Source organism: Falco biarmicus, chromosome 4, assembly GCF_023638135.1.
Source record: "Falco biarmicus isolate bFalBia1 chromosome 4, bFalBia1.pri, whole genome shotgun sequence".
Classification (NCBI taxonomy): domain Eukaryota; kingdom Metazoa; phylum Chordata; class Aves; order Falconiformes; family Falconidae; genus Falco; species Falco biarmicus.
In genome coordinates, this window is record NC_079291.1 from 12013933 (window position 1) to 12026143 (window position 12211).

Consider the following 12211-nt stretch of genomic DNA (forward strand, 5'->3'; position numbering starts at 1 on the left):
CCAGCTGTGATAATGGATATAAAAAGAAGTATGGTAGTGAAGAGTCATATAGCTCAGAAAATACCTATCATATAGTAAATGTCATCTCATTGTTCAAGAAAATGACGGTCCTCCCCCACAAGGCTGAAAATATGATGCTAAATTCACCTATACGTGCCTCGGTAATATTGGAAGGATGGCAGAGAGGGAAAAACTCATAAATGAGAAACAGAGAGAAGGTTGAATAAGCTGATTTATGGGGAAAGGTTAAAGTAACTAAACACCCATCACTCAGCTAAATGACATCTCAGGGGAACGTCATTGCTGACTGCAAGGACTTGAAGGATTGGGCACCAAGGAATGAGAAGAATCCCCAGGGCCACACAAGGCTGGGAGCTATATAATGGGGAGAAATGGGTAAAACTGGACAAATGAAAATGCAGGTGGGAAATGGTTCCTTACAGAGAGATTTCTTGAACTGTGAAATATCCTCCTAAGGGGACTGGTGAAATCTTGGGTTACTTAGCGCTAGACTAGAAAAGCACTTGGAAATACACTAAAAGGCACAAAAGTGCATCCACAGTGGGTGCACTGGTTAAGTTATTACTCTTTTCTATATCTAAATACTATGTTTTTGGTTTTTTGTTTGGGTTTTTTTTTTTTTAACAGTGCTGGGCTATTTGTCCCTCTTCTATAGCCTCTGCTTGCAACCCTTTGGTCCTCTGCATTCACCATCATTCACGGCCCCAGCCCTATCAAGCCCTGTGCTCTGATACAGCAGATTCTCCGAGCTGAGTCACACCTCACAGGGAGCCGATGCCACACCGTGACGAGACAACTTCTCTGCTTTGTACCCTGCAAGAAGAAGTGTCACTTGCTAATTGTAGAGCATCTCTTGTCTTTCACATAGTTCTGCTGGCAGCAGCAGCAGATGTAGCGGTTTGTTGGCACACGCCAGCGGAGCCAGCCCTGGGTGACAGCCAGTGGCACACACGCAGCAACAGGAGCAAAACTCTTGACCTTCACTTCCAAAGACATGGATCTCTGCTGAAAGACCCACCCGGTTAGCTAGTCCACAGTTATTTTGAGGAGTTAATGCATGCAATTTAGTAAAGGAGAGCAGACTTTCCAAATTTGACTAAATAAGCCTTATTACCAGTGACACCAGATTGCAGAGTAATTTCAGGTGCATTGTAATACTCAGAACACAAATTGACCTGGGACATAAAACTTCTTGAGATGCAATGGTTAAAAAATCTCTCAAAATCAAAATAGAACAAGGGTATTGGGACTGGCTTTTGCTCTAGAGAAAAAACACAGGGGTCGAGACTTTGTCCCATTATTAATCTTTTTTATTTTTTTATGGCAGCTAAGCAGAACTGGACTGGACATCCTTCTCCCTGGCAAGCTAACAAACATCTTCACGACAGTTATCTGACAACAGCTGGTTCCCAAGCCCACCACACATCCCACCAGCTGGAGGTAGGTGCTGGGGATGGGGGATGAGCTAGACTGTGCCCACACTGAGATCCATCCCAGCAATCCTGCTAGGGCTGTGCCGGCTGGTGCAGGTCAGGCCAGCCCCCACCTTGTGCTGGTGACAAGGACAGGAACGAGATGTGCCATCAGACACAGGCAGAGGCTGTTCACCGCTCTGGTCATTAGGTGCGTAGAAATTGTTTATTGCCTTAACCTGCTCTAGGTGATGAAGAGCAGTCAGGCAGTGATTTTTGCCTCTTTGCCCTTTCTGTTTGGATTTTCCTGCTTCTGAATTTTTTACATGAAAAAGAGGAGATAAGGCAGAATGAAAATGATGTCAGCATCAAAAGGGTGATACTCTTTGCACGGGTGTCTGCTTTCTTCACTCTTACAGGGTGACACTTGCATCAGTCTGTGTTTGCAATGCCCAAGACCACCTGTTACCAGCAGCCAGGATCTTCTTGACTGGCTGAGAAGAAAGCAGTGGCATAAACGTGTCAATAGAGCACCAGCGATTTGTCAGGCGGTTGTAATGCACTAATCAGGGGGGTGGAGGGGAGAAAACCCTGCCAAGACTCAGCCAGCTCAAAGGGAGCTGCAGCTAGAGCATAATGCCCGGGCTCTTTCATCTGCAGGCAAGCCCAATAACTTCCCAGGAGTTGCTCAGTAACGAGGCAGTGCTGGCATCACTGGTTCCACTGGCTGGCTCATTGCCGCTCAGCGCCCCTGCCCCTGACGCCCCCACCCCACCCCCCCCCCCCCCCCTGTGCTGCTGCCAAGGGATGCCACAGCCCCTGGGTGCCCCAGCAGCGGGGGCTGGTGCTGCTGAGCATCAGGACGGCTTTCCGAGCCACCTGCAGGGACACTGCTTTCAGTTGTCCTCCAACTGTCCTCTGGGCTCACCTCAGAGACCCAACCACCTCACCTTCTAGAAGGTGGAAAGAGTCGGGCCCATTTAAAGCTGGGTTATTTGCCACAAAGTACCACTCAGCACCTGATTTTCAGAGCTTGCCTGACATGAAAGAAAGCATTCCAGTCCTTCCGTGGTACTCTCCCCGTTTTTTTGTTAATGCAGCACATTTCAGTCAAGAAAGGCACTTGAAAAGCATTGGTAGGCACAAATAAAAATATATCCATGCAGACAGGCAGCAAAGGAAGGATTACTGCAGTCAAGTGCAAAGTTGGGGGATGCTTCTGCAAACCAGCTCCCATGGTCCTCAAAGATGGTCAACCCCCCATGGGACCGGGAAAGAAACCTTTTCAAAAAGAGATCTCCCCTGCATCCAGCGCTGTCTATATTCCTTGCCTCTGTGGTCAGACCAGATAGGCGTAATACTGATTCATTGCTTCAGGATTTTGGCAGCCGGGGGGAGGGGGGGGCTGTACTGCATATTCCCCATGCTATCTTATCATTAATGCATTAAGGAGCTGAACAAGCAATAAGGGCAAATGGACTTCAAAACACAGGGAATTGTCTCCGTAGGGCTCAGACTGATTTACGGCAATTACGTCTTGGCAGCATCGCCAAAGCCCATTAAGCCCCGCACCTGGCTGTAACTTGAACACCCCCCAGTTTCGAGGGGGGACTCACCATTAGCCACCCCAGCACTGCCATGAACCCTCTTTCTCTGTGATGGAAGGCAAGATGTAAAACAATGTGGAGAGGGTTAACAAAAAGTTAATAGGCTGCAGAGCGCAAATTGATCCAAACTTCAGGGTTGGATACTGTTTCAGATACCAGGATGCTCTGCTGGTCTCCTTCCAAGGTCTGAGGGGAAGGGACTGAAGACGGAGCTTGGAGCCATTGCATTTGACTCAGGTTCTCCTTGTCTATCAGCCTTCTGTCTCATTACCAGGGGTGGGCTGGTTGCTCAGCTATTAATTTTCTTTCCCTGTTTTTGAATTTGCATTGCTTTTTAAAAGGTGCCCTGTTGTGACCCTATTACATAGGTAGGGCAGCTGTGTACAAATCACCAAGAGAAAGCGCAGTGCTGCTGGAACTGGGGGGACAGCTCGAGCAAAGCCCTCTGAGGGAGGATGCTGCTTGCACCGAGGCCAGGGTGCAGCAAAGCTGGGTTTGCCACGTGTGGGCTGTTTGCTCCTGGGGGCAGGAACTGGTAGTGAGGGATATCACAAAAACACAAAAAGAGGGGATACTTCTGAGCATTGACACACTGAGGATGCATAAGGAGTCTCATGACAGATCCCAGTGCTGGGACAGATGTGGATAGATGAGTTTTTTTTGGGGAAAACAACGAAATATTTCATTGCAGATACCACCAGGGCAAAAGACCTTCGGAGGAGTTAAAATTTACTCAGTGCTCCAGAAATGTTTATGGCCCATGTAAAATTTACCAGAAAAATGTCAGATGTCAGTGGATTGTATTAAATGTAAATATTATACAACTCACAGCCTCCGTTCCTTATTGCAGCTTGGCACATAGCTCTCGTGGATCTCCTGTTTGAAGGGGAGTCTCTGGAGGTGCTGCTGCTCGGTGGTGGGTTTGGAAAGGTTTCAGTGTGAGCTGTGCCCACCCGCGCCTCCCGCTCGCCCAAATGCTGCACTGCCAGACCAAACCACTGACAACGCTTATGGCAGCAAGAGAGCCTGGTTCGTCAGAGAAGCCCACCCTGGTATCTCTGCGGCAGACACCACTGTGACTCTTGATGTCCACCATCCCCAAACTGGCTGTGCCCTCGGCAGCACCCCGGCAGGGAGAGAAGCGGGCAGCAGAGGATGCTTTCATGGGTCCCACCGTCACTGCCTCCAGTGCCAGGGCTGAGTTGGCTGGCTCTGCCCCAGTGAGGTGGGCGCTGGCATCGGGTGGTGTGTCCTGCGGGTGCTGTGGAGAGGAAGTAGGTAGTGTACTGGCATTGCTGCTTGCTTGGAAGAGGCTCAAGTGCATGGCGGTGATGGGATCTTGCAATTTGTGTCCATCGGCATTTTGTGCATCCATCCTTGGGGGGCCTGGGCAAGTCTCACCAAGGCTAAGCACAGGCTCAGTGCGGCTTTCTCCATCAGCCTGTCCTTAGCGAGCCTGAGAGACATCTGGCATGCTTATGTTGCTGCTGGACCACTAATCTGTTTTGTTGGACATTTCACCAATTTAACAAATTACTGCTGCTTTGGCCTGGCCTGTGGAACTCAAAAAACTCTGCTGTGTTGTACGCAGAATACGACTAAGGGCTTGGTACATCTTTTCAGTATTGAGACATCTTGAGGAGTTACGATGCTAAGTCATATCAATGCATTTCTGCAGCTGGGGCAAGCCAGGGAAAGTGAGTCAGTGTAGTGCATTGCAGCTGGCAGCCCCAGATGCTGGGAAAGGACTCTGTGCCATGGAAATGATGCTTTGTGTTGCCCTGTTGTTCCCTGTGGTACCACCCTTGTGGTACCAGCTCTTACCAAAAAAAAAAAACCCACACTGGAAGGAATATTTTTTCATGCTTAGTCCTCAGAATGTGTGAAGGGAAGAAACCCCAACCCCAAAACACTTCCTGCTAGAATTTGTATCGTTTAGAGCTACAGTGGATTTCAGTGTCCTTTTCCCCAGAAGGATTAGCTTTGATAATACTGTTCTTGAAAATCCTTCTCCTGCAGTCTCCGGGAAGCTCCCTGGCACAGCACAGGCGCATACACAAAACACAGGAGCCTGGCCCATTCACGCTGCAAGATAAAGGTGGTTCAGAGTCACACTTCTGTTATAAAAAACATAAATACAACAGGCTTTAGGAGGAGCTCACAGCAGCTTAAAAGAAATGTTTCTGGGATTTCTTTTATAGATAGAAAGATTTTCACTTGGTGCTCTAAACAGTCAGTTGACTATTTTTAAGTCAGGAGAATGTATGCTGGCATTATCTGGAAATAGCTTCTGGAAAGCAGTTTCAGCTCCTGCAGTCATGTAAACAGGGACGATCCTCAGTCCTCAAATACAAATTATATCATGGTTTTCTAACCCAAGAGACAAGACATGTTAACAGTTCATTCATGCGTTTTCCTGGAAGCTGAGGTATCTTGTTGATATTTGGAGAAGGGAGAAATTCCCTGAAAGAGCAAAATCCTTCTCTCTAGCTGTTATTGCAGAGCCACATTGCAGATTTGTCTTTGAGAACAGATACATCTTGTGCAGACCAAAGAAACAAACTCACTAAAATGGTGTAATGAGAGAAGCCCGTGCAATTCCTGCTGATATCCACAACAGCTTGTTGGAGACCTTGGCCTTCATGAGAACAGCAAAATGTTTAGTCATCCTCTCACTATTAAGCAGCTGGAAGATGCCCCAGCAGCTCACTGCCCCTCTGGGCAGGCTTAGGCTCAAGCACTTGCCACAGTTCTGCACTTTGACCTCCAGAAGAGAATATGGGAAAAAAATGCAGAATTTTCCTGCTCAAGAAGCCCCCACCAAATCTACCAGAAGTTGTCAAAATAATTCTAGGTGTTATTCATATATGATGGTCTGGCTATATATGTAAATGTGTTTGCTTTCCCCCTAATAACAACAGCTGGGTATGCACAGAAGAATTTCATATGGGGTTTAGTGCTTGTGTTTCCCCATCATGCCACAAAGCCTTTCAGACTTGGGGCACAGGAGGAACACGCTGTGAGAGCCCATGGACACCTCCACTCTCCTGACGGAGAAAAAGCATGGTTTTTCCTGTCCCGTTTGACATATGCAATAAGAACGCTTTGCTTTCAGTCTGTTCAAGCAAGCAATTGCTGCAGCAGTGAGAAGATCTCCTCCGATGGACACAGTTGAAAGGTTAGCAGTGTTTATTGATTTAATAATTCTCACATTCTTTCCTGACAGATTATCTTCCCAGAGACATTAGCAGAGGCAGAGCCCAGAAGTGCAGGAAAGCATCTCCGATACGTCAGGAAGCCAAAGGACAGGGGGGAAAGGTGATGAATTGCTCTGGTCCTGACCTATTAAGCCCCCAGCACAGATTGGAAGATAGAGTAGGAAATAAATCCGTGTACCTATTTTCTGTAGGGAACGTTTATAAGGACGCTGTTTACATTGACCTTTCACACTGAGGTCATGCACCACTTCGTATTACATATTGGTTAGTCAATCACTGGTGCGGACAGCAGGCAGGGAGAGATCACGGCTCAGCAGCTTCTTCCCGTGGGAGCTGGCAAGCTCATGGACAGGGGGGAATCGTGTGCCCTTTTCTGAATCAGGGTAAAGTGCTTTTCTAGAGGCAGAGGAGTGGCACTGCAGCCCCAGAGCACCTTGTCCTGAGTGGCAAACGCACTGTGGGCTTCCCCAAAGCAGACTCACCCAGCCTGCTGAAGGGGTGAACAGCCTGTCCCCACCACCTTGCTTTTTACTCCTGTCTGGTTACCATTGCTTATTCTTTTCAGAGCATCAGAGGGAATCAGTGACAACCTCTCATGTTCTCTTTTGGCTCCTTCCAGCAAAAAAGGGTTTGTTACATGCACGGAGGAAGCCACATACATCTGGGAGCTGAGCAACCTTGTTCGGAGCAGGCTGAGTGCCTGCAGGAAAAGTTCATCGCACCTTCCAGCCAGGCCACGGGGGCGCCGGTTACCTCGTCCTCTCGCCACTGATATCAGTCCAAACCGATGCACTGATTTCTGTGATTTCACTGTATCGACTGAAAACTCCTATTCCAAATGCCCAGCCCCTCTTCTCAAGGTTTGTTGGCCTTCACAGCTGATTATAGCCAGTGGGTCTTCTGCCCAAGTTTCAGCGTCAGAGCGGGCCCACTCCTGATTTGCACTCTGTACCCCCGCAGCCATGGGAGTGCTGAGACCTTTAATGGGTTGCTAATTGCTCTGATTACAAGTCAAGACCGAGGAGGAATTGTTGGATGATGAGCTCCCTGGCAGACAAGAAGATAGCAGTGGAACATTTTGGATGAATAATTCAGTAGGCAGGAATGGGAAATGAGCAGGTCTTCTGTCTGCTGAAGGGAAGAAAAAAAGGCCAAGGCAAAAGAGAAGGAAAGACATCTCCTGCATGAGCGAGGCAGACCCCTCTGCACTTGGCCTTCAGCTCACGAATGGGAGCACAGCCTGGCTTTGTGCAACAGCAGCCAACTACCATGCGGAGCTTTTGCGTGGTTACACCATACCTATTTGCAAAACACTTTGCAAAGAGGAATAAAGCCCGCCTCTCTGTAGTGATTGCTGCAACCAAGTGAGAGCACCCAGGCTCAGGTACTCATGGGGTGTAAACACTTCAAAGTCTACTCAGCCGAAAGAACATGCATGAGTTACAAGGTAGCAAGACACAAAAGCTAGGATAGAGATTTCACTTTGGGGGAAGGCATCAAAAGGTTTTTTTGCACGTGTTTTTTAGTTTCGTGTCAGTAGAGTTGGAAGATCTTAGCACAAATTTGTTTCTCCAGTATAAAGAGGAACTTTTTGCAAGTGTGGCTTCTTTTGTTTCCAGACCAGAGGAGGATGTGCAAGTGCAAGTCTTAGTGCAAGACAGGAGCGTTTGCAGTGACGGCCACTTTTATTTCATGCACCTACTTAAGTGTGCCAATAGCAGTACAAAACCTTCTCTCCATTCATGGATATCTTTTTTTCTCTCTTTGTAGTTTCCAGTTCCTGCTCTCACCCCCATTCTGCAGATACAGGCTAACTTAATCTCTTTGCTAAAGAAGGTCTGTTGTCTTAATCCAATGGTGACAACAGCAGCAAATATTTTAATTAAAACTGTGTTACTTTTCGTTACAACATCTCCTTTCTTTTGCAAGAGAAGGGCTAATTGTGAACAGCCATGTGAAGGACTTGCATGCAGAAGTCTGCAAATAGAAATACATTGGTTACTCTTCCAGGGTGGAGAGCGGCATCTGCCCCAGCTGTCAGAGCAAACAGCCAGGACAGGAATCAGCGGGTGGGAAACAAGTGTGCCAGGAGGGAAAGGCTTCAGCCCAGTGTCCTGGACCAGCCCTGGATCCATTCCAGATAAATTCTCCACCCTTTTGAGAGGCTTTCCACACTGCAGACTGCTGAGTTGTCATGGGTAGGTGGGTCTGTACAGAAGAGCTTGGGCCCTTGCTTTGGCACTGAAGCAGCAGGGTGCTGCTGGTAGAGGCTCCCACAGAGTGGGGCAAGGGTGAAACTTTTGTTTTAGGCTCCATTTTGTCTACCAGTTCATGCGCATAACTCAGGTTATGGAACCTTCTGCAGTTCGCTTCCTCCCTTGGAGTCAAATTCTTGTGCTGGTTCTTTTGTGCAAAACTGATACGATCTCATTTGGGACTTGAGGTCTTAAACCAAGGACGTGGGGCTTTACATCCAACCATTATTTTTTTCTTGTTAAAGTAGCTCACATGACATTATCCTAAACTCCATGCAGTTCCTCTCGCTAGCAAGTGCAAAAATAATTTCCCAGTGTCATTTATAGCTACTTCTAGAGAAGTTAAAAACTTGCTAAGATGAAGACTGCACATCCCTCTCCCCAGTAAAGAAAGATTCATTTTATTTGGAGCCTATTGAATCACTGAATTATACACTGAAATCTTTTGTACTGAAAAGCAGCCAAGTTTGCCATTGAGTATTTTCTTAACATAAAATAAATGAACGGCTGCAGCAAGGTGTGTTGCAATCATTATTCTTGAGCAGCGAGGGTGGCACAGATCCCTGCCCGGGTGCCTTGCAGCAGCGTAAAGCATGGACACAGGCATAGCGTGCCACATGCAGTCATGGGATTTTCTTTCTCCGCTCTCCTTATCCAGAGGCTGATAGGCATCACAAATACCCTGAAAGGCTGTGGCTCAATTTGCTGTCTCTTTCCAGATAGTTTTAAGCAGGCTTTTTTAAGAGGACGATTGGTAAGTTAGTAGAGTTCATATCTCTGATGGAGTCTGGTGGGATCTAAGGAGCAGTAACGAGCAGATTGAAGTCCCAGGTTTCAGTGTCCACCTTTCAGTAAACCCAGTTTTCAGATGATGCAGGATTCTCCTATCTGCTTCAGTTCCAGACACTGAAAGAGCATTGGTCCTTTGTGCTGCACTGAGCGCTTTCATCATTGCTTGCACTCCTTGTCGCATACTTCTGCCCCCTGATATTTGTAATTTGAGGTGCTGAGCTGTCTTCAAAGGCTTTCCTGCAACACAGCCTCCACAGGTGGACCCACATGTACATACCAATTTATCCATCATGGAAGAACTTGATACTTATGAAGGCAGCGTTTGCAGCACTTTGCAGTCTTTGGTGAGGTTGGAGTGTGCCTCTCACTTTTGAGCGTTGGACAACCCTGCTTGGCCACTCCAGTATTACTCAGGAACCTTATTCTGCTGATTCAACCTGAAAAGAGGACATGGGTGGAGTCAGTGAAATGTTGCAGTGTGGATTTGAAATCTTCTTTCAGATGCTTCTTCATGGTTTTATCTCCACAGTGAAATGTCACGGACTTTTCCTTATGCCAAACCTAATTTCAGTATCTTAAACAGGAAACAAATGATTCTTTTTTTTTTTTTTTTTTTTTTTTTTTCCCAGTGGAAAGAATAGATATCCCCTTCAAATGAGGTGGGACTGAAGCTTCAGACCCTAGTTTTTCTCAAGATATAAACAAGCATTGGATAAAAATTTCCTTATTAAAGGCACCCTGCAGGATATGGCTCTAGGGCTATAGGTGACAGTCACAGGCACTGTCTCAAGCCTCTTAAACATACAGTCCTTCTTCACTGTAGTTGCATCATCTTTCACTAGTTCCGAATTTGATCTGTCTGAAAAGTGTGTGTGTGTAAAGGAGCACAAAGACAATTGTACAGTAACAAAATATTAAGGAGAAGGTTTATGTAAATCTGGGTGATGTCAAAGTCTTTGTGATGCAAATGAGCTTGCAAACACAGCCCATCTGTTATGCTTCAATACTTTTCTGACAATTCAGCACATCATTTATTTGGTTAAATAATTTTCTGACCTTCCTTTTGCCCTCCTTCCCCAAGGAAATTACCTTGACCTTTTTTCTTTGCAGAGCAATCCTCAAGAGTGGCTTCTGAATGAAAACACATTGGAATAAGAGCAAACACCAGACATGCTATAAATGAAAGTAATTCCATGTCAGGAGGCACCAAAGTCTTGCTAAGCATCACAAAGAGCACTTCTGCTGCAGAGAGGAAAGGGAGACTTCATTCTTCCAGGTGACGCAGACAGTGGGAGGAAGGATTCAGTAACAGTAGTAAATAATTTGTGGTTTTGGGCAATTTCCTCCAAATCTCCGAGGGGCTTTATGTGCTAAACCAACCCAGCCACAGCAGAAACGCTTCCTCAGTTGCACTCGGTAGTGAGGTATCTGCTACGTGCCCCAGTTTAGGCATAGCCCACGTGCTCTTCCAGGCACGACGGTGGCTGGCAGCACCGAGCATCCCAAGCAGCTGGATCATGCCTGCCTGCCTGGGCCAGCCGAGGCACAGCCGGGGCGATGCTTAGCTTTCACAGCCGAGAAGAGGGAATACTCACCACTTAAGCAGAATGTTTTCAGAATCAAAAACATAAAAAGAAAAGAAAAAAAACCCCAAACTTTTAGAAGTCTCACAGCTGCTATTGCTGATCATGTGTGTGACTCAGAGGGTAGACTGTACGCTATAAATGGAAATGGGTTACTTACAATTTGACTGATAATGTCTAAATTTTTGTAAGAAAAATGTCTTTTGAAGAAATACTATAGTGGGGTGGCAAGCTGTACCATATGATCTTTGCTGCAGCTGACTCTATAATATATCTCAGCTACACTTTAAATTGTATAGCACTGATTGCATTGTAACTCTTCTGTCCTCTGCAGATAAAGTTATGGAAATATAATGACTGTGCTTCAGATACATGCCAGCACTGCCTATACTATTTCAAATGATCAGACAAAGAAGAGCACCTGCTTGCCTAGGCTTTCCCTGCTTGTTTATCACCTTCTGCACCACAGTGAGGGAGGCTTGCAGGTCCCCCAGGGAGACTAAGCACCAAAAATAAAAATTCATGCCTGTCAGAGCTGTGCTTTGACTGTGTAACACTTTGTGGCAAAGGACGGATGCCTTGTGCCCTAGCCCAGGGCAAAATTAGTAGCTACAGCTGCTTGGGCCATTCCTTCAGAGGGATAATGGAGGAGGGGACAGCCAGGAGAAAATCTGGATGATGCCCTCCTCCTCCCTGAAGGAAAATAGGTCTGGAAATGATGGCCACTGAATCCCAAATTCACCTCAAAATGGCTTGTCTGTTGGAAGTTCCTTGCACCATCTCCTGCTGTGCCTCCAGGAAATGCTGACACTGTTTGCAAGAGCTGTGGTCTGGCCAGTACCCCTGCGATTATTCAGTTTTGATATTGCGAGGAGGTTAAAGCCATACGAAACGTTGTGGTGTGGTCTCCTTGCTGGGTCGGAGCTAGCGGAGCCCTGCCTCTCTCTGTCTCTGGATAAACAAATGGGCAAGATGTCTATCTGCACTTGAAAGCCTGGCTATGTATTGGCATTTGCAGGGAAAACAATTTGTCACTGTAAAGCTGTCTGTATGGAGTGAGCCTTAAAAATGGCTAAAAAAGAACTTTCTCCCTGAAGATTTTGACTCAGTGCCTTTGGTGGCGATTTGACCGGCAGGCCGCCTTCGCCACTGCTTTACATATGATGTTTTAATTTAGGGCTGGACTGAACGGTTGTCACTCAAAAAAGTCTGTTTGCACCATGTAGCTGGCCTCCATCCTGGGATGTTCAGGTGCCTCAAGGGCTTTACCATGTGTTATGGCAGGGAAATGCTGTAAAATCACCGGCGAGTGGCAGGCATCTC